A 23,922-nucleotide genomic window follows, 5' to 3' on the forward strand; every position below is an offset into this window, starting at 1 on the left:
TGTAACCCCTTAATTCTTCTTTATTTTTTCTTTTTCTTTTTTTTAATTTTGGATTCAGGGGGAACACATGCACATTTGTTACATGGGTATATTGTGTGATGGCAAAATTTGGGGTACAAATGGTCCTGTCACCCAGGTAGTGAGCATAGTACTCAATAAGTGGTTTTTCATCCTATACCACCTTTACTCCCTCCTCTCTTCTAGTAGTCCCCAGTATCTATTGTTCCCATCTTTATGCCCATGTATGTTCAAAGTTTAACTGGCATTTATAAGTGAAAACATGCCATATTTGGTTTTCTGTTTCTGTGTTAATTCACTTAGGTTAATGACCTCAGACTGCATCCATGTTGCTACAAAGGACACAATTTTTTTATGGCTACATAGTATTTCATGGTATATGCATACCAAATCTTCCTTATCCAGTCCACCATTGATGGGCACCTAGGTTGATTCCCTGTCTTTGCTATTGTGAATTGTGCAGCCATGAACATAGAAGTGCATGTGTCTTTTTGGTAGCACAATTTATTTTCCTTTGGGTATATATTCCCAGTAATGGGATTGCTGGAATGAATGATAGTTCAGTTTTAAGTTCCTTGAGAAATCTCCAAACTGCTTTCCACAATGACTGAACTAATTTGCATTCCCACAAACAGTATATAAGCATTCCCTTGTCTCTGCAGCCTCTACAGCATCTGTTATTTTTCACTTTTTAATAATCACCATTCTAAGTGATGTGAGATGGTATCTTATTGTGGTTTTGATTTGCATTTCTCTGATGATTAGTGATGTTGAGCATTTTTTTAATATGTTTGTGAGCCACTTGTACATCTTTTGGTAAGCATCTCTTCATCTCCTTTGCCTGTTTTTAAATTGGATTATTTGCTTTTTGCTTGATTTGTTTAAATTGGATTACCTGGTGTTTTGCTTAATTTGTTTGCTCGATTTGTTTAATCCTTGTAGATTCTAGATAGCAGATCTTTATTGAATACATACTTTGTGAATCTTTTCTGTAGGCTATTTAATCCATGGTTTTCTTTTGCTGTGCAGAAGCTCTTTAGTTTAATGAAGGCCCACTTGTCAGTTTTTGTTTTTGTAGCAATTGCATTTGGTTACTTAGCCACAAATTATTTACCAAAACCATGTGGAAAAGGGTATTTCCTACATTTTCTCTATGACTTTTATAGTGTGAGGTATTACATTTAAATCTACAATACATCTTGAATTGAGTTTTTTGTATATGGTGAAATCTAAGGGTTCAGATTCATTCTTCTGCATATGCTTAACCAGTTATCCCAGCACCATTTATTGAATAGGAAGTCCTTTCCACATTGCTTATTTTTGTCAACTTTGTTGAAGACCAGATGGTTGTAGCTGTGTGGTTTTATGTCCAGGTTCTCTATTCTGTTCCAATGGTCTATGTGTGTGGTTTTGTACCCATCCAAGCTGTTTTGGTTACTGTAGGCTTTTAGTGAAATTGGATAACGTTACGTCTCTGGCTTTGTTGTTTTTGCTTAGGATTGCTTTGGCTAATTGGGCTCTTTTTTGGTTCCATGTGAATTTTAGAATAGTTTTTTCTACTCACTTGAAAAATGACATTGGTTTTTTGATAGGGATAGCATTGAATCTGTAAATTACTTTGGGAAAGTATGGCCATTTTGACAATATTAATTCTTCCAATCAATGAGCATGGAATATTTTTCTATTTATTTGTGTAATTTCATTACTTTCAGCAGTATTTTGTAGATCCTCTTATGGATATCTTTTACCTCCTTGGTTAGATATATTCCTAGGTATTGTTTTTTTTAATTGCATTTTAGGTTTTGGGGTACATGTGAAGAACGTGCAAGATTGTTGCATAGGTCCACACATGGCAGCGTGATTTGCTGCCTTCCTCCCCTTCACCTATATCTGGCATTTCTCCCCATGCTATCTCTCCCCAACTCCCCAACCCTGCTGTCCCTCCCCTATTTCCCCCCATCAGACCCCACTGTGTGATGCTCCCCTCCCTGTGTCCACGTGTTCTCATTGTTCAACACCCACCTATGAGTGAGAATATGCAGTGTTTGATTTTCTGTTCTTGTGTCGGTTTGCTGAGAATGATGGTTTCCAGGTTCATCCATGTCCCTACAAAGGACACGAACTCATCGTTTTTGATGGCTGCATAATATTCCATGGTGTATATGTACCACATTTTCCCGTCCAGTCTATCATTGATGGGCATTTAGGTTGGTTCCAGGTCTTCGCTATTGTAAACAGTGCTGCAATGAACATTCCTGTGCATGTGTCCTTATAGTAGAACAATTTATAATCCTTTGGATATATACCCAGTAATGGGGTTGCTGGGTCAAATGGAATTTCTATTTCTAGGTCCTTGAGGAATTGCCACACTGTCTTCCACAATGGTTGAACTAATTTACACTCCCACCAACAGTGTAAAAGTGTTCCTATTTCTCCACATCCTCTCCAGCATCTGTTGTCTCTGGATTTTTTAATGATCACCATTCTAACTAGCATGAGATGGTATCTCAATGTAGTTTTGAGTTGCATTTCTCTAATGACCAGTGATGAGGAGCATATTTTCATATGTTTGTTGGCCTCGTCTATGTCTTCTTTTGTAAAGTGTCTGTTCATATCCTTTGCCCACTTTTGAATGGGCTTGTTTGTTTTATTCTTGTAAATCTGTTTTAGTTCTTTGTAGATTCTGGATATTAGTTCTTTGTCAGATGAGTAGATCACAAAAACTTTTTCCCATTCTGTTGGTTGCCAGTTCACTCTAATGACTGTTTCTTTTGCTGTGCAGAAGCTGTGGAGTTTGATTAGGTCCCATTTGTCTATTTTGGCTTTCGTTGCCAATACTTTTGGCATTTTGGTCATGAAGTCCTTTCCTACACCTATGTCCTGAATGGTTTTGCCTAGATTTTCTTCTAGAGTTTTTATGGTGTTAGGTCTTATGCTTAAGTCTTTAATCCATCTGGAGTTAATTTTAGTGTAAGGTGTCAGGAAGGGGTCCAGTTTCTGCTTCCTGCACATGGCTAGCCAGTTTTCCCAACACCATTTATTAAACAGGGACTCCTTTCCCCATTGCTTGTTTTTGTCAGGTTTGTCAAAGATCAGATGGTTGTAGATGTGTGGTGTTGCCTCCGAGGCCTCTGTTCTGTTCCATTGGTCTTTATCTCTGTTTTGATACCAGTACCATGCTGTTTTGATTACTGTAGCCTTGTAGTATAGTTTGAAGTCTGGTAGTGTGATGCCTCCCGCTTTTTTTTGCTTAGAATTGACTTGGCTATGTGGGCTCTCTTTTGGTTCCATATGAAGTTTAAGGTGGTTTTTTCCAGTTCTGTGAAGAAGGTCATTGGTAGCTTGATGGGGATAGTGTTGAATCTTTAAATTACTTTGGGCAGTATGGCCATTTTCACAATATTGATTCTTCCTAACCATGAACGTGGAATGTTTCTCCATTTGTTTGTGTCCTCTCTTATTTCATTGAGCAGTGGTTTGTAGTTCTCCTTAAAGAGGTCCTTTACATTCCTTGTTAGTTGTATTCCTAGGTATTTTATTCTCTTTGTAGCAATTGTGAATGGCAGTTCATTCTTGATTTGGCTCTCTTTAAGTCTGTTATTGGTGTATAGGAATGCTTGTAAAAATATGGAATGCTTCACGAATTTGCATGTCATCCTTGCACAGGGGCCGTGCTAATCTTCTCTGTATCGTTCCAATTTTAGTATATGTGCTGCCAAAGCAAGCACCCTAGGTATTTATTTTTTATGACTATTATAAATAGGATTGTATTCTGGATTTGGCTTTCAGCCAGAATGTTATTGGTATATTGAAATGCCACTGATTTCTGTACATTGATTTTGTGTCCTGAAACTTTATTGAGGTCATTTATCAGTTCCTGGAGCCTTTTGGGTTTTCTATATATAGAATTACATCATCAGCTAAGAGAAAATAGGTTAATTTCTTCTTTTCTTATTTAGATGCCTTTTATTTCTTTGTCTTGCCTGACTACTCTGGCTAGGACTTCCAATACCATGTTGAATAGGAATAGTAAGAGTGGGCATCCTTGTTTTGTGCCAGTTCTCAAGGGGAATGGTTGCAGCTTTTGCCCATTCAGTATGATCTTGGCTGTGGCTTTGTCATAAAGGCTTTTATTATTTTGAAGTATGTTCCTTCGATGCCTTACCTATTGAGGGTTTTTATCACGAAGGGATGTTGAAATTTACTGAAGGCTTGTTCTGCATCTATTGAGATGATCATATGGTTTTTGGTTTTTATTCTGTTTGTGTGGAGAACCACAATTATTGATTTGCATATGTTGAACCAACCTTGCATACCAGGAATAACACCTACTTGATTGTAGTGAATTAACTTTTTGATGTGCTGCTGAATTTGGTTTGTTAATAGTTTATTAAGGACTTTTGTGTTTATGTATTATTGATTTACATATGTTGAACCAACCTTGCATACCAGGAATAACGCCTACTTGATTGTGGTGAATTAACTTTTCAGTGTACTGCTGAATCGGCTTTACTAATATTTTATTAAGGATTTTTATGCCTACGTTCATCAGGGATATTGGCCTCAAGTTTTCTTTTTTCATTGTGTCTCTGCCAGATTTTGGTATCAAGATGGATGCTGGCTTTATAAAATGAGTTAGGGAGGAGATCCTCCTCCTTGATTTTTTGGAATAGTTTCAGTATGATTGATACCAGTTCTTCTTTATACATCTGCTGGAATTTAACTATGAATTCATCTGTCTGGGGGCTCTTTTTTTGTTGGCAGGATTTTTATTACTGACTCAACTTCTGAGCTTATTGTCTATTCAGGTTTTCACTTTCCTCCTTGTTCAATCTTGAGAGGCTGTGTGTTTATTTATCCATTTCCTCTAGACTGTCTACTTTGTGTACATAAAGGTGTTCATAATAGTCCCTGTGTGCGTTGAGGATGGTTGTCTTTTCTGTTCTAGTCTATTTCTGTGGGATTAGTTGCAATGTCATCTTTGTTATTTCTGATTGTCCTTATTTGGATCTTTTTTTCCCTTTGTTAATCTAGCTAGATGTTTAACAATCTTGTTTATGCCTTTAAAGAACCAGCTACTGGTTCTATTAATTTTTTGTTTGAACTTTTGAATCTCAAAGTGTTCAGTTCTTCTCTGACTTAATTATTCCTCTTTTTCTTCTAGAAATAATTATTTTTTTATCTTGTTTCTCTAGGTGCAATGTAAGCTTATTAATCTGAGATTTTTCTAACCACTTGACAAAGGTGTTCAGTGCTATAAACTTTCCTCTTACTACTGCTTTATTGCATCTCAAAGATTTTGTTAAATTGTGTCTCTATTATCATTAATTTCAAAGAATTTTTAATTTCTGCTTTAATTTCATTGTTTACTCAAGAATTATTCAGGAGCAAGTTGTTTAATTTCTGTGTTTTTGTGTAGTTTTGATAGGTCTTTTTGGTATGAATTTTCTATTTTTATTGCACTGCAGTCCAAGAGTATGCTTGGTATGATTTTGATTTTTTTAAATGTATTTAGACTTGCTCTGTGACTGAGCATGTAGTCAATCTTAGAATATGTTCCATGAGCAGATGAGAAGAATATATATTCTGTGGTTTTTGGGTGGAGTATTTTGTAAATATCTATTAAGTCCAGTTGGTCAAGAATTGAGTTTAAGTCTAGAATTTTTTCGTTAGTTAGTTTCCTGCCTAAATGATCTAACACTGTCAGTAAGGTGTTAAAGTCCCCCACTATTACTGTGTGGCTAAGTCTTTTCATAGGTCAAGAAGAACTTGTTTTATGAATCTGGGTGTTCTAATTTGGGTATGTATATATTAGGATAGTTAGGGCTTCTTGTTGAATTGAATTATTTATCATTATACAGTTCTCTTCTTTGTCCTTTCTGATTGTTGGCTTAATGTCTGTTTTATCTGATATAAGAATAGCTACTCATGCTCTTTTTTGTTTTCTGTTTGCATGTTAGATCTTTTTCCACCCTTTACTTTGAGCCTGTGGATGTTATTACATGTAAGATGGGTTTCTTGAAGACAGCAGACAGTTGAGTCTAGTCATTTTTATGCAGCTTGTCACTCTATGCCTTCTAAGTGGGGACAGTTAGACCATTTACATTCAGGGTTAGTATTTATATGTCAGATTATGATCCTGTAATCACGTTATTAGCTTTTGTTAAATTTGATCATGTAATTGCTTTATATTGTCTGTGGGCTATGTGCTTGAGTGAGTTTTGTCATAGCAGGTATAAACCTTTTCTTTCCATGTTTAGCACTCCCTGAAGGACTTCTTATAAGGCTAGTCTGGAAATAACAAATTCCCTTACTGTTTGCTTGTCTGAGAAGGATTTTATTCTTCTTTGCTTATGAAGCTTAGTTTGGTAGGATATGGAATTCTTGGTTGAATTTTTTTTTCTTTGAGGATGCTGAAAATAGGCCCCAATCTCTTCTGGCTTGTAAGTTTTCTGCTGAGAGGTCTGCTGCTAGCCTGATGGGGTTCCCTTTGTAAATGGCCTGACCTTTCTCTGTAACTGCAGTTAAGAATTTTTCTTTTGCATTTACCTTGGTGAATCTGATGACCGTGTGCCTTGAGGGTGGTTTTCTTATATGGTATCTCACAGGGGTTCTCTGTATTTCTTAAATGCATATGTCCACATCCCTAGAGAGATTGGGGAAATTTTCATGGACTATTTCCTCAAATATGTTTTCCAAGTTGCTTACTCTCTTATCTTCTCTCTCTCTGGAATGCCACTGAGTTGTAGATTTTGTCTCTTTACATTATCTCATATGTTTCAGAGGTTTTTTTCATTTAATTTTTTTTCCTTTAGTTTTGTCTGAGTTCATTTAAAGAGCCAGTCTTGAAACTCTGAGATTTTCCTCAGCTTGGTCTGCTCTGCTGTTAGTGGTTCTGATTGTATTATGAACTTCTTCTAGTGAATTCTTCAATTCTAGAAGTTAAGTTTGATTCTTTCATAAAATGTTTACTTTATCTTTCAGTTCTTAGATCATTTTGTTGGATTTGTTGGATTGGGTTTAAGCTTTCTCCAAGATCTCAGTGAGTTTCCTTGCCATCAAGATTCTGAATTCTGTGTCTGGCATTTTAGTCATTTCCATCTGGTTAAGAAGCTTTTGGGGGTTGGAGTGGCTGTTGTATTCTCTTTGAGGTAAGGAGACACTCTGGCTTTTTGAATTGCCAGAATTTTTGCGCTGATTCTTTCTCATCTGAGAGGGCTGGTGTTTCTTTGTTTGTAATGTAAGATGAGTATAGTCAGTTGGCTTCATTTCTGGGTGCTTTCAGAGGGCCAAGACTCTTTGCAGGATCTTTATTTGTGTCTAGATTTTTGCCTTAGGTTTCACAGGCACTATATACTGGCAAAATATTTTCAGTGTTGTAATTTGGGCTACAATCCAGTAGATGACGCTTGAAAGCGATGGCCAATAGATAGTCGTTACTCAGCCAGCCTCTTTTGTATTTCAGTGCATTCTCAGTAGTGCTGTGATAGTGGGTGAGAGAGATGATCCCTTTACCAGGTCCATTCCTGTGCCTTGGAGGAGCCCCCTTGGATCAGTGGTACCCATGTTTCCTTTGCCATTGAGCCGTGGGGCTGCCTCAAGCAGAGTCCCTGGCTGGCAAACAGGCTACACTCTTCTTGGACTGGCCCTGTGGAAGGAGGTATGCCCTGCTTCCCTGCCAACCCACAAACTGAGGCATATCACCCCATTCAGTGTTCTGAGAGTGGGAGCTCCTCCCCGATTGGGCAGAGGAGTTGGGTGGAATCAGCAGGCCCACCATCTGGGTGTTTACCAAGGTAACACAGTTGTGCCCACTGGCAGAGTTTAAGCCGGGTCTGAGCCACTGCACTGAAAGCCCAAGCCAGTTTTGCCTGGCTAGGAGCAGCAGAGATGGGTAGAGTCATCTGGTCTGCCATCTGGGTGCCTTCCAGGGTAACACAGAGCTATACCCACCAGCAGAGCTCAAGCAGTGTCAGGGCTGCTGCACTGGAAGCCCAAGACAGTGAGTCCCACCCTACTAGAAGCAGCAGGTTTTGGGAGGAGGTCTTAACGTGTGTGTGATGGAGTAAATGTTTGCTAGGAGGCAAAGCAAAAAACACCGAGCCATCCCCAGGCAAAAAACTGCTAAAATAAGCAGGAAGTATGTACTGATCATGTGCTAGTTAAACCAGTTCCCAAAACACAGAATATTTAACCTTGTCCCCATTGCTAACTCACAAAGAGTGCTATTTAGCTTATTTCTATCTTAGTAGTCAACAGGCACTATCTGCCTGTTTAGTCTATCTTTATTCCATAAAAAAACACTAAGCACCTGCTTATTAAAAATAATCACTTGTTCACAAAGAATAAATACGTGGATCAGAGTCTGCTCTGGGGTGTCAGCTGGGAAATGCTGCCAAACCCCTAACCGTCCCACTCTAATCCCACTTTTGCACTCTATCTTTGTTTCTGTTTCTTAATTCCTTCAGCACTGCCTGGGTTGGGTTCTCTACAACCAAGCTAGTCTCTGCAGCAGGGGTGGGTGGAGTCAGCCAATTCACCTTTCACCAGGGAACTTAGAACTGAGCGTACCCACAGTGTTCAGACAGGAGCAAGGCCACTGTGCTGGAAGTGGGAGCCGAGCTTTGTCTGGCAAGGAGGAATGAAGCAGTTTGAGTGTTCCCTGGCACTGTGACTATGACCACTATTGGTGTTACGATAGCTGGTGCCAAGCTGCTCAAGGATCCAAGGACCATGGAGCTCCCTGTGGTCTTGAGTGACCTCTACAAAAGTTCCCTGGGTGCTCTCTATATCAGTCTAGAGGCCCATAGGGGTAAGGAGAGTTCTCCCATTCCCAAGATTGCACAGGTCCCTGTGGGAAGTGTGATCACCTGGTGGTTCTTACTTTCTCATTCTTTCCCCATATTAAGGAGCATCTCCTGGCTCTGCACCAGTCCAGGGTGAGTGGCTCCCCAGCTTCAGTCTTCTCTGTTCTTCCTGTGTCCCCTTACTCTCTTATTGAATCCCAACGTGGTTTCTTAAACAAGCTACTTGAAGAGTTACTATTTACTCACTACTTTGTTTCTTCTCTGTGAGAGTAACATATACTAGCCACTTCTAGTCAGCCCTAGAACCCTGTAGCCCTATTTTTTTTTCCTTATAGCACTTATCCCCAGTATGATTCACTTATTAGGTTTCTTTCACACTTGTAGAATATAAGTTCCATGAGAGCAGAGGCATCGTCTCTTATTCACTGCTCTACCCCCAGTACCTAGAATGGTGCCTGGTACATAACAGATGCTTGATAATGATTGTTGAATGAGGGAACTAAAGGAAGATTGGTGAAGACTGGGGACCTAATCAAACTTATTTCCATTATGCCCAGAACATGCCTTGTGTTTTCTTGGAGTATCTAACCCTCATCCCCTTGCCCTTGAGTCTGTTCGTCCTTTGTGACCCATATTAAGTCTTACTTCCCCTATAAATATTAAATGACCTTCATCTATTTCTAAACTCTTGTGGTCCTATGATGTCTTATCTTGGTCTCATCAAGCTTTTCTTTATTGTTCTTTAAATCTTTCTAAATTTATTACATAGGCTTGTATTATCTCCCTAAATAGATCTCCGTTTGTTTAATGCTAGTCAAACAGTGTTTATTGAGCTATATTGTTCAAGTATGTGTTAGGTGCTGAACATCCAAAACTTCTATGAGTTCTTAGCTGTAAAATAAGAGGAAGTTAGAGTAGACATTGTTTTCTCAAAGTGCATTCTAAGGAAAATTTCACAGCATGACAACTGTTGATTCCTGAAAAAAAATTAGTCTATTATTTTTTTAACTTTCATTTTAGGTTCAGTGGTACGTGTGCAGGTTTGTTATTAGGCAAACTCATGTCGTTTGGGTTTGTTATACAGATTATTTCATCACCCTGGTACTAAGCCTAGTATTCAATGGTTATTTTTTCTGATCATCTGCCTCCTCCCATCCTCCACCCTCAAGTATATCCCAGTGTCTGTTCCCCTCTTTGTGTCCGTATGTTCTCATCATTTAGCTCCGACTTACAAGTGAGAACATGCAGTATGCCTGCAGCTCCATCCATGTTTCTGTAAAGGACATAATGTCATTCTTTTTTATGGCGCATAGTATTATTAAATATATGTATGAAACCCTGAATTAATTCATCTATATTCACTGTGGTCTTCTCAGTCTAATGTGTACTGTCAGTTTCCAGGGGAGGGGCACCCTTTGGGATAATTGTTCCATGTACATGCTTTGGAAAAATGCTACAACAAATGGTCAATAAGATTCTCTCCATCTTGGCCAGGCGCAGTGGCTCACACGTGTAATCCCAGCATTTTGGGAGGCCGAGGCGGGCAGATCACGAGGTCAGGAGATTAAGACCATCCTGGCCAACATGGTGAAACCCCATCTCTACTAAAATACAAAAAATTATCCAGGACGTGGAGGTGTGCACCCGTAGTCCCAGGTACTCAGGAGGCTGAGGCAGGGGAATCACTTGAACCCAGGAGGCTGAGGTGGCAGTGAGCCGAGATTGCACCACTGCACTCCAGCCAGGCAACAGAGCAAGACTCAGTCAAAAGAGAGATAGAGATAGAGAGAGAGAGAGAGAAAGAGATTTCTTCCATTTTGAAAAGACCAAAGTCCTAACTGACTTGCCCAAGGCCACACAGCTGCATAGAGTTAAGACTGAAACTGAGTTCTCTTGGGCATTCATTGAACAAGGTCATTTATTTCACCTTTGTTTTTAATAGCAAAAGATTAAAAACAATGTTTAGTAATAGGGAATGGGCTAGATAAAAATTATGGTATAGGCATGTAATAGAATACTAATCAGATTAAAAAGGGAAAGAGGAATGTCTTTGTAGACCGATATGAAACAATCCGAGATGTATTGTTTAGGTGAAAAAAGGAAAGTTAGGAACAATGTGCATAGAATGTTACCTTTTGTATAAAAATATGTTTGGGGAAAATATATACTCTGTTATATGTGCTCAAAGTCACTTATATAAAAGAAACTGATAGTATTTGTTGCTTCCAAGGAGGGAAATAAGGTCACCTGGATATAGAGATGGGAGGAGACTTTTTACCATATACTTTTTGTTCCATTTGATTTCTGAGCCTTGTACATGTATTAGCTACTCAGGAACTAAAATTAAATAAACTGAAAGCAATCCTAAGTGAGTCTGATGCAACAGGGATTTGGAAACCAATAAACTATATTTTATTCTCCAAGACCAGAATCCTTTTGAGACTTCATTAGTCCAAGTGTTATCATGCTGCTTCCAGTGACTTTCCTTAAGTATCCTTTGAAGCAGATAATTATTTTCCCACTCCCTTCACCAGCCTCTCAGACTTCTCAGCCTGCATTGGGTTTGTGATTCCCAGGGGAGCACTAGTGCAGGTTATTCTATGCCAAACAGGCTCATACAGCCTGGGAGGAAGGCTGTATCCGGGGAAGGAGGAGTTAAAGAATGACTAGCAGTCCAGACAAGGTGGTTGTCCTGAAATGAGCCCTGGCCTCTGGTGCCAATTCAGCCTACTGCCTCCTTACATTTTAAATTTCTCCTCTTGAAAATTGGGATAATGGAGCCTGACTAGGAAGGTTTTGAGGTTCAATGAGAGTGTAGATGAAAAGGGATTTGGCAAACACATTGGGTTCCATATAGATGAAAGACAGGGATTCATTGTGAAGAGAAAATTGCTCAAGGGGCACCCAGTGCCATGACCATATGGTAGCATCATTGCAAGGCCTCTGGTTCTACACCCATCCCTCATAAAGGAAACAGAAGGTGCCCATATCATCTTCAAATTCTGAAACTTCATCCTGAGTGTATAAGGAACATTATGGGAAAGCCAAACTGCAGAGACACAGCTGATGTCATGAATTGCCTCCCCTGTTCAAATGGGCTCCCTTGCCAGCCCTTTGCCAAGATTTTTCTTGTGGCCAAAAAAGGCTATGGTGTGCCAGGGGTACCTCTTAAAATCTGTGTGTTTAATAGTGGGTAATTTTAAAAGTAGAACTTAGAATTATTTTCAGTCATGGGAAGGAGCCCCAATAATAAGTTGTATGACCTTGGCCCACAATTTCACCTCTCTGGGTCTCAGTTTCTATGTCTATAAATGAGAAGACCTTTAGGATCATGTAGTCCCTTCCAGTTCTAAAGTAATAAAACCACCCAACAGAACTGGAAAAAGAAAAAAGAAATCTCAGGCATTTGGACAATTCTGCACTCACATTGTCAACAAATTTAGAAAATAAATTTGCAATGAGAGGATTGTGCTGAGAACCCCTCAGGGATCAGCTCCCTCTTACTGCTTAACATATGACCATTTTTTTCACCTCATGTGTACTGTTTGATCTGCCCCACCAGCAGCACTTTCTGTCTTCATTCAGGCAACAAACAAAGAACCAGCCTGGTAACCAAGAATGAAATTAGTAGCAGGCAGAACAGCTTAGTTTTAATGATGCTGCAACCAAAGTTTAATTGAAAAAAATAGTTTAACTTTTCCCATTCTTAGCATATTAATGCCTCACAAGTACTCAGTGAAGTTAGCCATACCAGGTCTCCTAGGGAGAAAAATGCTAATACTCTTGGCATCTATTATCAGCTTTCCTTTCCTCTTCTCTGAATGGACCCATTGTCCTGTGTAATTTCAATTTTACTCTAACCTAGATTGTCTTTGATTTCTTTATCTTTCTAATTTTTCATGTGGAAATTTGTTCAAAGGAGACTCTTTACTGACTCTTCTGAGGTGAGAGAGTGATTTCCATCCATAGGACCTTCCTACTGTTACTGTATGACTCAGTGATTTCACTCCTAGGTGTGTATGCTCCAAAGAATTAAAAACAGGCATTCATACAAATATATGCACATGAATGTTCATACAGCACTACTCACAATAGCTAAAAGGTAGAATCAGCCCAAATGTCTGTCAACAAATGAGTGAATACATAAAATATGGTATATCAATAACATGGAATGTTATTCTGCCATAAAAAGAAATGAAATACTGATAACATGGTACAATGTGAACAAACTTCAAAAACATTAAGTGAAAGAAGCCAGTTATAAAGGCCAACGTATTGTAGGATTCCATTTATAGTTGACTCTTGAACAACATAGTTTGAACTGTTCAGGTTCACTTACAGATGGATTTTTTTCAATCAAATGTGGATGGAAAATCAGTATTCCTGGGATACAGAACCTGAGTATACAGAGGCCTGACATTTTTGTTTACACAGGGTCAGCAGGGCTGACTGCAAGACTTGACTATGTGTAGATTTTGGTAACATGGGGTCCTGTAACCAATCCCCCACATATACTGAAGGATGAATGTATACGAAATATCAAGAATAGGTAAATCCATAGAGGCAGAAAAAATGATTAGTAGCTTCCAGGTTCCATAGGGAGGTGGGGAATGGTGAGTGATTGCTTAATGGATATGGGATTTCCTTTTAGGGTAATGAAAATATTTTGGAACTAGATAATGATGATGGTTGTACAACTTTATGAATGTACTAAATGCCACTAAATTGTACTTTAAAATGGTTAATTTTATGTTCTGTGGGTTTCATCTCAATTAAAAAAAAACTTTTAAAGAAGTACCTCAGCCAATTATCAATCAAAATATATACAAAAGAAACCACAACGATGTAAATCATAGTCAAATTGCTGAAGACCAAATTTGGCTGTCTAAATATGTCATTTCATTATCTTCTAGCTTCAATAATTTGTGTTGACAAATCAAATGTAAATAATATGGTGAGCTCTATGTCCTATTTAAGAAATCTTTGCCTACTCCAAGTCCATAAGAATATTTTGTTTTTTTCTTAAGCTTCAGTGTTTTACATTTCACACAATACCTTTATGTATGATGTAAGGTATGTGTGGATGAAGCAAAAATCCTAAAAAACAGCAAAAGAAAAAAGACATTACTTTCAAAAGAGTCAAATGATGAGAATTCCATTAGTGGACTTCTGGTTTCAGCTCAAACATATAAAGAGCTTGGAAGTAGTTATCTCTCATTCATACAAGAAAAACTTCAAGCTGAAATTTCACGCAAGAAAAAGTTGAACAAACTGACAATCAATGACTTTTCTTGAATGCATCAGAGAATCGATATTGCAGAGCAAACACCACCCTGAAATCTGGAGAGACAGGTAAATCCACAGTTACCACCAAAATTTGCTTAATAAGAGCAGAAACTGCTGAAGCTATAAGCTGGTATCTATCATTCTAATTCCAATGAATTGCTGGAGACTTCAGGTGAACTAATTTGAGTTCAAAAACCTGGGAGCTGCAGTCTTTGGCTCCACACTTTTGTGAGATCCAAAAAAGATTTCCTAGTAACTCTGGCAGGGAGAGGATAAGAGTAATTATTGTGAAATATGACCATAGCATTTTCCATAAAAGAAGCCAACTCTCCAAGCCTTATCCCAGATGGGAAAGGGCATTCCCCCCACTCTAGCCTCCTTCAGCCTTTCTGTCTTACATAAGAGTGGGAAAGCTATACTACTGGGAAAAAAAAGGTGAAGACCATAGCCCAGAGACACAGGCCACTAAAAGACTGAGATTTAACCATAAAGTTACGGAACACATCGCTTCTCCCACAACTTACTGTCACACCAGCAGCATAGTAACAGTGAATACAACTGATAGAGTTCACTAGACACAAATTCTCTCTGAGGAGGAGTCATTAGGAAAGCCTAAAGTCAAGAAAAGAGGCAAAAACAAGGATACTAGAGGAATTTGAAGACTCTAGCATCTACAGATACAGCAAACACAGTCCAACTCCTCACCCAAAGCCTCACACCAAAAGTCTTTTTCCTTGGTTCCTATTACCTAATTCAGCATGTCAATTTTCAACAACAAAAAAATTACAAAGTATGCCAAAAGCAAGAAAAAACACAGACTGAACAAACAAAGCATCAGAACAAGTCTTATATATGACACAGTTGTCAGAATTATTAGATGGATAATTTAACGATGATTAATACATTAAGCACTCTAATGAAAGAAGTAGACAACATGCAAAAACAGATAGTTAATATAAGCAGAGATATAGAAACTCTACAAAGGAACCAAAAGGAAATGATAGAAATAAAAAAACACTGTCACAAAAATGAAGAATGCCAACTATAGCAATCATCATTCTAAATATGAATAGCCTAAATATACCAATAAAAGACAAGGATTGTCAGGGAGGATATAAAAACAAACTTAACCATATGTTACAGTAAACCCAGTTTAAACATAAAGACTCAGACAGGTTAAAAGTAAAGAGATAGAGGAGTACACCATGCACACACAAATCAAAGGACTACTGAAGCAGCTATGTTTCAGACAAAGCAGGCTTCAGAACAAGGACAATTATCAGGGATAAAGAGCACCATCACATAGTAATATATAGATCAAGTCTCCAAAAAGTATCCTAAACATGTATGCACCTAATAACAGAGTGTCAAAATATGTGAGGCAAAAACTGATAGAGTACTATTAGTTAATAGCCATCCTTGATCTAGGCTTAAAAACCATTTTGGTAGATGAAAGAAGATGAAGTGGCTAAGTGACTTGCTTAAGGTAACAAGACTAATATTGGAAAACCCAAGTCTCCTAGCTCCTTGTCCAGACTGCTATCTAGTAAGTAAAAATTTTGTTTGAATAATTATTATCTTAGTTAATGCAGATTCAGACAGGATTAAGAACGATTGGTTAAGAGAGCATGTCCAGGTCACATTTTAGCCAAGATACTATTCAATTAAGCCTAGGCTTTGAGTGGAGAAGGCTGAACAGATGAAAGTCTCCAAAGATCAGTCATGTAGACCTTGTAGTTTTGCCAAGAAGGGTTGCACTGCCTGGGAAATGGAAGTGGAGGTTGAGACTTGGTTTGCCACTCAAGTGACAGAACTCAGGGGATTTGGAGCAGTTGCTAGATAGGGGGAGACAGAGTGGGCAGGGGCTAAAAACTGCTCTGTCATGGTTCACTGAGGGTGGTAGGATCGGACAGGTGGTGGTATAGAGCTAGTGAATCATGGGAGGTCACTTTTGGACTTGGTTACTGAAAAAAGCAGATGGCTGAAAGGGTGTGTGTGGGACTGGTTGTTGAATGATGAGGCTTAGAAGGATACACAGATGTAAAGAACAGAGGCAAAGAGGATGAGTTGGGTTTTGGAGGAACCGAAAGATCCCCAATGCACTATGTTGGTGTTTCCTTCCTCATCTGGCTCCTACCTTCCTATTCCCTTTTTTTTTTCCCCTTCTATTTATACACTTGCTTCTACTTTAATTGTCTAAAATATGTGATGAGAATATATTAAATGAAAATTTACCTCTTTTATCTTAACTTAGAAAGTGAACTATCATTCTTTCTTTCAAGGAGCAATTGCTTTTTATTTCTGTCTTTGATTAACTTTTAAAAATGGAACTGTTTCTTTAAAGGGGATCTATCTTCTACTTAACTTCAAAACGATAGCAGTTTGCTTTCTCTCTATGTTCAAAATCTTTCCTCAATCACAGAGAAGATAATATGCTGATATTTCTCTAATTTTCAGACTCTTTTTGGTTAGATAACTAAAGTGAATTTGTAGGAGATTGGAGGCAAAAAATTGAATATTTTAGGGTACCATTTCTTTAAATTCCTTGAAATTTTTTAAAAGGAAGAACGGTAAGGAAACATTCTGCTCTGGAGGGACATGTGAAGCTTTACCTTAGAAATATGATATTAGAATTCCTATTAGCCGAATAAATTTAACTGAGTCATCTGTCAGTTTCCAATAGTATATAGTCTGAGCACTAGTCCAAGGAATTTAAATTTTATTTCCTGGTGCTGATGTGATTTGCCTTATACAGAACTGACTGTCTCTCCATCTCAATACCTTTCTGTTTCTCTTAACACCTATGTACACACAGGCTTGTATGCACATACATGTATCTTCATGGTAAATTATCCCTTTAAAGGCTTTATATGGTGAGAACTAGCTTTTCTTTTTAAGTAGAGAAGTGGCAATTGTTACGAAAAGAATCATAATGAGGTAAGATTTCCTTTCAGAGCAATATTCTCCATAGTGAGTATCCTTTAAGAAGGTATAGCTCTATGACATTGAATTTGCTGGTTGTAAAAGTTAGGTGCAGGAACTAAAATATACAGGGTGTTGGTGAGTGTAGGTAGAAAAGCAGTTTGATGTGTGTTTGTCTATATTTATTAACACTGGGTTGTCTGGACGTAAGAAACATCATGCAGGCTAGAGTTGAACCTCTAGCTTTTGTGATGCATGCAAGTTAGGACATGTGATTGCATGTCCTCAGTGAGACACAAAATGATGAGAATGCTTCAATAAATCTACCTCAAACTATTGGCTGTCCCTAAGTGAAAACTAAGGTATCTAGAAGCCTAATGGAGAATATTCTATGTAGTCAAAAGGCTGCCACCTACTGATAATGGGACCTTTATAAACTGGCCTCCCTTCCAACATTCTAGATTCTATGTCCTTTTTGGTCATTAGTAATCACTTTGGTCACTGTATTTTTACACCAGGCTCACTGTGTCTAGATTTTAAAAAAATGAGAATAACATCTCCCCTCATCAACTGTTCTTGTATGGGATTAGAATAAAAGTTATTATTCAGCCAATCACTGATAGACACTCAGTCAATTCAAACTAGAATTGTAAGTGAGTTCTCCAGGCTAATCTTTTTAATTTTCATACAAGGACAATTTCCTCTCAAAGGAAAACCTCTTTTATTATGAACTGTTAGCCGAACAGATTGATTAGTATAAAGGTGTTTTGTTGTAATGAATATCCATGTATTCGTTAATATAACACAAATTGTTTTAACAATTAAATCCCCACATCTCAGTGGCCTGGCAATAGAAGTTTGTTTCTCACTAATGTGACAGTACAATGCTGATGTACCTTGGGGATGGCCTTACATGTGGCCATTCCAGTACCCGGGTATTTGCTGTCTTGTGGCTTCTCCTCAGAGACTTTTCCATTCAGCCGGCAATGGGGACAGACACTACAAAGAAGACATGGCTTCTTAAATTCTGCTTAAAAGTGAAAAACACCAAGTAATGCCACCTGAAGTGACATTACTTCTGCTCACGTTGCTTCGGCAGTCCCCTGCCTCCACCGTGTAAGAGGGGCAAAGCAATGTAGTTTCTGGCCGGGCAGCTGCTTCTTGGCAACAGCTCAGCACTATGGAAGGGAAGCTCCCATTTTTGGTGGTCAGTAAACTGTCCTTACCCTGGTCCAAGGAGCAAGCACAGGTGAATGGAATCTGAAGTTCACCTCATGTGCCCTAACCTCTCTCAAGAATCACAACCTGACTTGGCTGCTGTTCAATTCTGTCATAGCTGAAACAGGAAGTACTACTTAATTTGGTTTTAACCTAGCATTTCCCAATCTTATTTGACCATGGAGCCCCCTTTTCTTTATATAACAATTACTAAAACACTTTGAAAAACTTTTTGGCAAAGAAAAGAACAGAGTTTGACCACCTCCATGCTTTTACTTATCTACCCCGGTTTTCTTTGCTTTTGTTATTGTTTTGGGTTGGTTTGGTTGTCATTGTTTTGTTTTCTTGAGAAATTTGCATTTTGTTCAATACCGTTTAAATTTGGTTGAAGTAGGCAAGATTAAAGGCAGTCAAAAATCAATTTTACTTGATTACAGGACAAATGAAGTAAGCATGGTGCTCTATTGTTGGGACACTTTGCAGATCAAAGCATAGAGGGAAAAGTTTTTGGTGTCTGTTGCTTAGTGCCTACATGATCTCTGGTTTCCTACTTACTAATATCGTGTGAGCTGTAGTTCTGTGGTTTTTATTTTATTTTATTTTATTTTTAGAGACAGAGTCTGGCTCTGTTGTTGTCCAAGCTGAAGTGCAGTGGCACAATCATAGCTTGCTGTAACCTAGCACTCGCGGGCTCAAGCAACCCTCCTGTCTCGGCTTCCCGAGCTAGCACTATAGGCATGAACCACCAGGCCCAGTTGAATTAAAAAAAAAAAATTATAGAGTTTGGCAGTGGCAAAGGGGGTGGGGCACCGTGTCTTACTGTGTTACCCAGGCTGATCTCAAATCCCTGTCTCAAGCAATTTTCCTGCCTTGGCCTCTCAAAATGCTGGGATTACAGGTGTGAGCCACAATGCCAGCCTGTGAGCTATAGTTTGTAATCTGCAAAATAGAGTGTTCATGAAGATTAAATGACACTGTATATAAAATAGCTAGCAAAAAAGAAGGAACTTAATACACATAAGACTCTTCCCTTCCTCCTTCTCCTTTCTGTTTTCTCCTAGTTACTAATACACTAACTTAATTATAGTTGAGTTGTGCTATTCTGCCACAAACAATGACAATTACATGAAAAGAGGCCAGGGAAAGGATGTGGTAACAGTATAAGCAACCCTCAATTTACAAACACTGGATTTTTAAAAATACTGCACATAGATGGTTGGGTTCCAGCAACTTAGACCCTATCATTCCTGTTATTGATGCCTGACAATTAGATTTACCATGAAGCCAATGAATTAAGCTTCAGACCCCTTTCTTGCATTGATTCCTATGAGTGCTGAGAGTTGTAGGAGGTTCTAGGTGGCAAGGGTATGGGAGAAGGTTGCTATCAGAAAGCATTATGTACACATTTCTGGTAAATTGCCTGAAGAGCTATCAGAAAAAAAGGAATTTGATTCTCTAAGTTTATGGGAGTTTTTTGTGATTTATTTTGTCATTCGATATAAATATTTACTTTTGTACCTAATTATGTGTTTTGTAGTTTAAAAAATGCTTGTTAATGTTTTTTTTTAGAGAGAGAGATCTCGCTCCATCACCCAGGCTGGAGTAGAGTGGTGCCATAATAGCTCACTATAACCTCAAATTCCTTGGCTCAAGTGATCCTCCTATGCCACCACACCCAGCTAATTTTTTTATTTTTTGTAGAGATGAAGGTTTCGCTATGTTGCCCAGGCTGGTCTCAAATTCCTGGCTTCTGGAAATCCTTCCACTTTGGTCTCCCAAAGTGCTGAGACCACAGGCATGAGCCACTGTGCCCAACCTTGTTTTGTACTTTTGATTTCCTCTTCTTAAAGAGTGCCCGACAACTTGTGTAAGTTTCAGACCAAAAGCACATGGATCCACTTCTGCCCACAATTCTGGTGCCATCATCTGCTACGACTCTGCAAATTTTCAGAGGTCCCTCCCCAGAGCCTACTCCAGTGTCTGAAACTGCATATGATTTCCCTACCCCTTTCCTTTCCCAGCTTCCTGTACACCTCTCCTTAACACTGCTGGGATCAAGATGATTTGAGCCTCTGCCCACACTCAGTGCCTCTCCACATACAACCCTGGATATATGCGGAAAAGGGTCTGGGCTTGAGGCTCAGGACCCGAAGTGTACAAAGAGTTAGGATAGCAAGAAGAGGAAGAAAATGGCGCCCTTGGCACAGCACTTGAGGCTTGGAGCCACCCGTTTGGCTCATTGTGGATTAAATCATACAGGCACACATTCTTTCATTAAAGACATTACATGCCTTTAGTATTTTTCACAACTCTGACCTTTACCTGTATCATTTTTCTATAACATTTTTCCAAAGTACAAATTCTTTCATACTGAACTATATCCCTTTAGTAGGTTAGATGATTCCTGTAAGGAATTATTTGAACTGGTTTAAGAAAGCCAAAGAAACATCTGTATTCTGTAGAACCTTTCTTTGTAAGCTTTCCTGCCCAAAGCAGTTCTGAAACACAAGATAGGAAGGTTGACCCATTGCAAAGAAGCTGAAAACTAGTGTAGCCTCAGAAGAAAAGCCTGACAGCAAGTGCTCAGCAGGAGCCCAGGCTGAGGGCATTTGGAAGAGGGGCAAGTGCAATTTATAAAGCCTTATAGAGACTCAGATCAGCCTTTCTCCAGTGTTTGCTTCGAGGTGTTAGAATAGGTTTTATAGGTCAACAGGGTTTTTCTAATGATTATCCAAGCTTCTCTCCCTTCAGTGGGAAAGGCCCTGATTTTCTGGAATTACCTGCTCAGTCAGCAGGCTGGGTGATAGAATTCTGAGCAGACTGACCCTCCTCCTTGAAACCAGCAGGCAGCAAAATCGGTCCGGAAATTCCTGAGCATTGGAAAGTCCGCACTAATGCAATTACCTGAAATAAAAGAAGGAGTCAGATAATAAAGGGCAAAGGTTTTTCCTTTTAAAGTAAAGGGCCAGGTAAACAAAACCAGCTGCCCCTGGAGCCAACAAACTCTCCTTATTAAATGTTTTAAGAGCCTAATGGGCGTAAGCAGCTAATTGTAGTACAATCCTGAGGACTGAATCTAGGGGCCTGAGGAAGGGAGTTAGTAGGATGGAAATGGGGTTAAACTTGGCTGACAGAGACAGAAAGGAGGTGACATCTGCCCCTGGCAGAGGACCTCTAAATGGCCAGAATGAAATTAAAATAAGAATAAGATGCTTTGACTGGGAGTCTCTAATCTTTCTGATAGTATCGCTGTGACATAGGCTTTGACGTCTCATTTGGAGCAATTTTAAGTTTAAATGCTAGTTGAATAGGATCTGGAATACAGGTTTATTAAAAAACTAATTATGGGAAATGTTATGTTTATTTACTATGAAAAACTGGAAGAGTATGCAGCAGAATGTTGCAATGAAACTCTAGGTGTTGTGCTTATACTACAGGTGATTTTCCATTTTCCTGTTTCTATTTTGTTTATGTTCATTCTCTATTTTGTCTACAATGAGCATTTAGTTCTTTTGTAATAGAAACAAAGGGCAACACTAAATAAAATAAGATGAAGAGTATTGTACTGGAACTAAAATGTAAAATTAAGGGGGCAGGAGAATTGGTGAATACGTTAATAAGTGGTTCCTTTTACTTTGTATACTCTGCTATCTTTGCCACTTCCTCAGATATATGCTTGATATGACCTGCCAATCTAGAGGCAGGAATGAATTACTGGCATTTAGAGAGACAGACCTTTTGACCACGTATTAATACAAAAGTTTTAACTTCATTGCTTTTATGATAATTCCCAGAAAGGTTATTTCTGCACAACCTTTCTTGGCTTTGGTTTTTACTGGAATAGCTCAGCCACTTGTGGTATGATCTTAAGTGATGCTGAAATTTCAAGAGAGCTTGGAGGATGATTATGATTTACTTAAAAGTGTCAGTCTAGGTAATTCTAGACCATTCTTCCAGGGTTTTTGTGGAAGTTGTCAGAACATTTATTATTATTATTATTATTTTTTTCAGAAACAGGATTTCACTCTGTTGCCCAGGCTGGAGTGCAGTGGCACCTTCTTAGTTCACTGCAGCCAGGGCTCAAGTGATCCTCCTGCCTCAGCTTCCCAAGTAGCTGGGACTACAGGCACATGCCACCACACTTGGCTAATTTTTAAATTTTTGGTAGAGACGGGAGTCTTACTATGTTGATCAGGCTGGCCTGGAACTCCTGGCCTCGAGCAATCCTCCTGCCTCAGCCTCCCAAAGTGCTGGGATTATAGGTGTGAGCCACCACACTGGCCCAGAGTACTTCTGATTGATGAATTTCCTTCTTCCCTCCCTTCTTTCTTTCCTTTTCTCTATCCTTCCTTTTCTCTTTGATTTATTTGGTCTTTAGTTTCCTTTGTAGCCATTACTATGTTACTTAGTTATTGTGGAGACTGGCAGGTAGATAAGAATTTCTTTATCTTCCCAGTGTGAAAGACAGAAAAGCAGAGAGTTGCTCCCAGATCACTGGTTGGCATCGAGCCCTTTACAGAGTCTTTATTAGAAATCACCATTATCATCATTTTTTGCAATTTATTCTTACCAAATGGTCACCACAGACTACTCCACCTCCTTCATGCCCAAATATAAATGATATATTTAGATTGGACCCATCACCATATGCATCTACCATCTGAGACCCGAAGCTCTGTAACTGGGAAGCTTTCAAATAGCCACATATTGTCCATGCTCAATGTTTTCTTAGAAGGTTCACATTTCCAATGGGTAAGTGCAATAAGTTAGTTGTCCAAGAATATTCAAAAAAAAGGGTTAGGTATTGGTAAATTCATACCCTGTGGTTAAATGATCCCCTCTCTTAAAAGTGATATTGAATTCTGGATAACCAAAGTTCATATTTCCATAGTATAATATAAATGTGGGTTTAAGGTTGCAAATGAGTTGCAGAAACTTCTCAGTATAATGTGAGGATTCCTTTGGCATTCAAATGTGAATTGGACTCAGACTGAAGTTATTAAAAACATGCTATGATCATCAGGCTAGAGGAGGAAGGGATCCTTAGCTGGGTCAAAGGTAGAGGCAATGCCCAGGGCCATATTTTAGAAGCATTATAAAGGGTCTCTGACATCTCTGTTAATTTCCCTTATTTTCTTGAAGAGCTCATCTGCACCCATGGCTTTGTCCATTACTTAGAAGCTGAAAAAGACCCCCAGGTCAACATTTCTCATCTCAACTTTTCTCTGTACCTCTTTCTCCTATCTCCAGCTATCTGGTGTCTAGTTCTTTCTTGATATTCTGTATACTTTTGATATGTCAAACAATATTTTTCATTCCCCTTAACAAATTGTATTCCAGTCTGACTAATCCACATTTTTTTTGGCAACAGTGTTCTCCAAGACAATCTCTCTTGTATGTTCATGGTCATCAATGACTCCCTTCCTCTCTTTTACCCTCTACAGAAGCTTTTTTTGTTCTTCCTTCACAGCTGCTCGTTTTCACTTTTCTTGTTCCCTCTCTTATTTAAACCTAGATCATTTCTTGCCAGCACTATTGAGATAAGATAACTTTGTTTATTGATTTCCATGCCTGTATCTCCTCCAGCTCAGATTCAATTCACAGCTTATGGGAATAGTCCAAGACCACCTGAGAATGATTGGATCCAGTTTGTAAGGTTAAAACTGGGTAC

General features: G+C 38.8%; 1 protein-coding gene and 1 non-coding gene across 3 annotated transcripts in view; one reads left to right on the forward strand and one right to left on the reverse strand.

The window, feature by feature from the left end:
• HPSE2 (heparanase 2 (inactive)) overlaps positions 1 to 23,922 on the forward strand; it is a 766,947-nt gene that overhangs the window by 549,753 nt on the left and 193,272 nt on the right. The window lies entirely within an intron of this gene.
• On the reverse strand, positions 3,640 to 3,746 carry LOC135274139 (U6 spliceosomal RNA). Its single transcript, XR_010341931.1, has one exon. It is a non-coding gene; the product is annotated as a U6 spliceosomal RNA (small nuclear RNA).

This window comes from Aotus nancymaae, unplaced genomic scaffold, assembly GCF_030222135.1.
Source record: "Aotus nancymaae isolate 86718 unplaced genomic scaffold, 86718_ANA_hifiasm-v0.15.2.pri h1tg000010l, whole genome shotgun sequence".
Lineage (NCBI taxonomy): Eukaryota > Metazoa > Chordata > Mammalia > Primates > Aotidae > Aotus > Aotus nancymaae.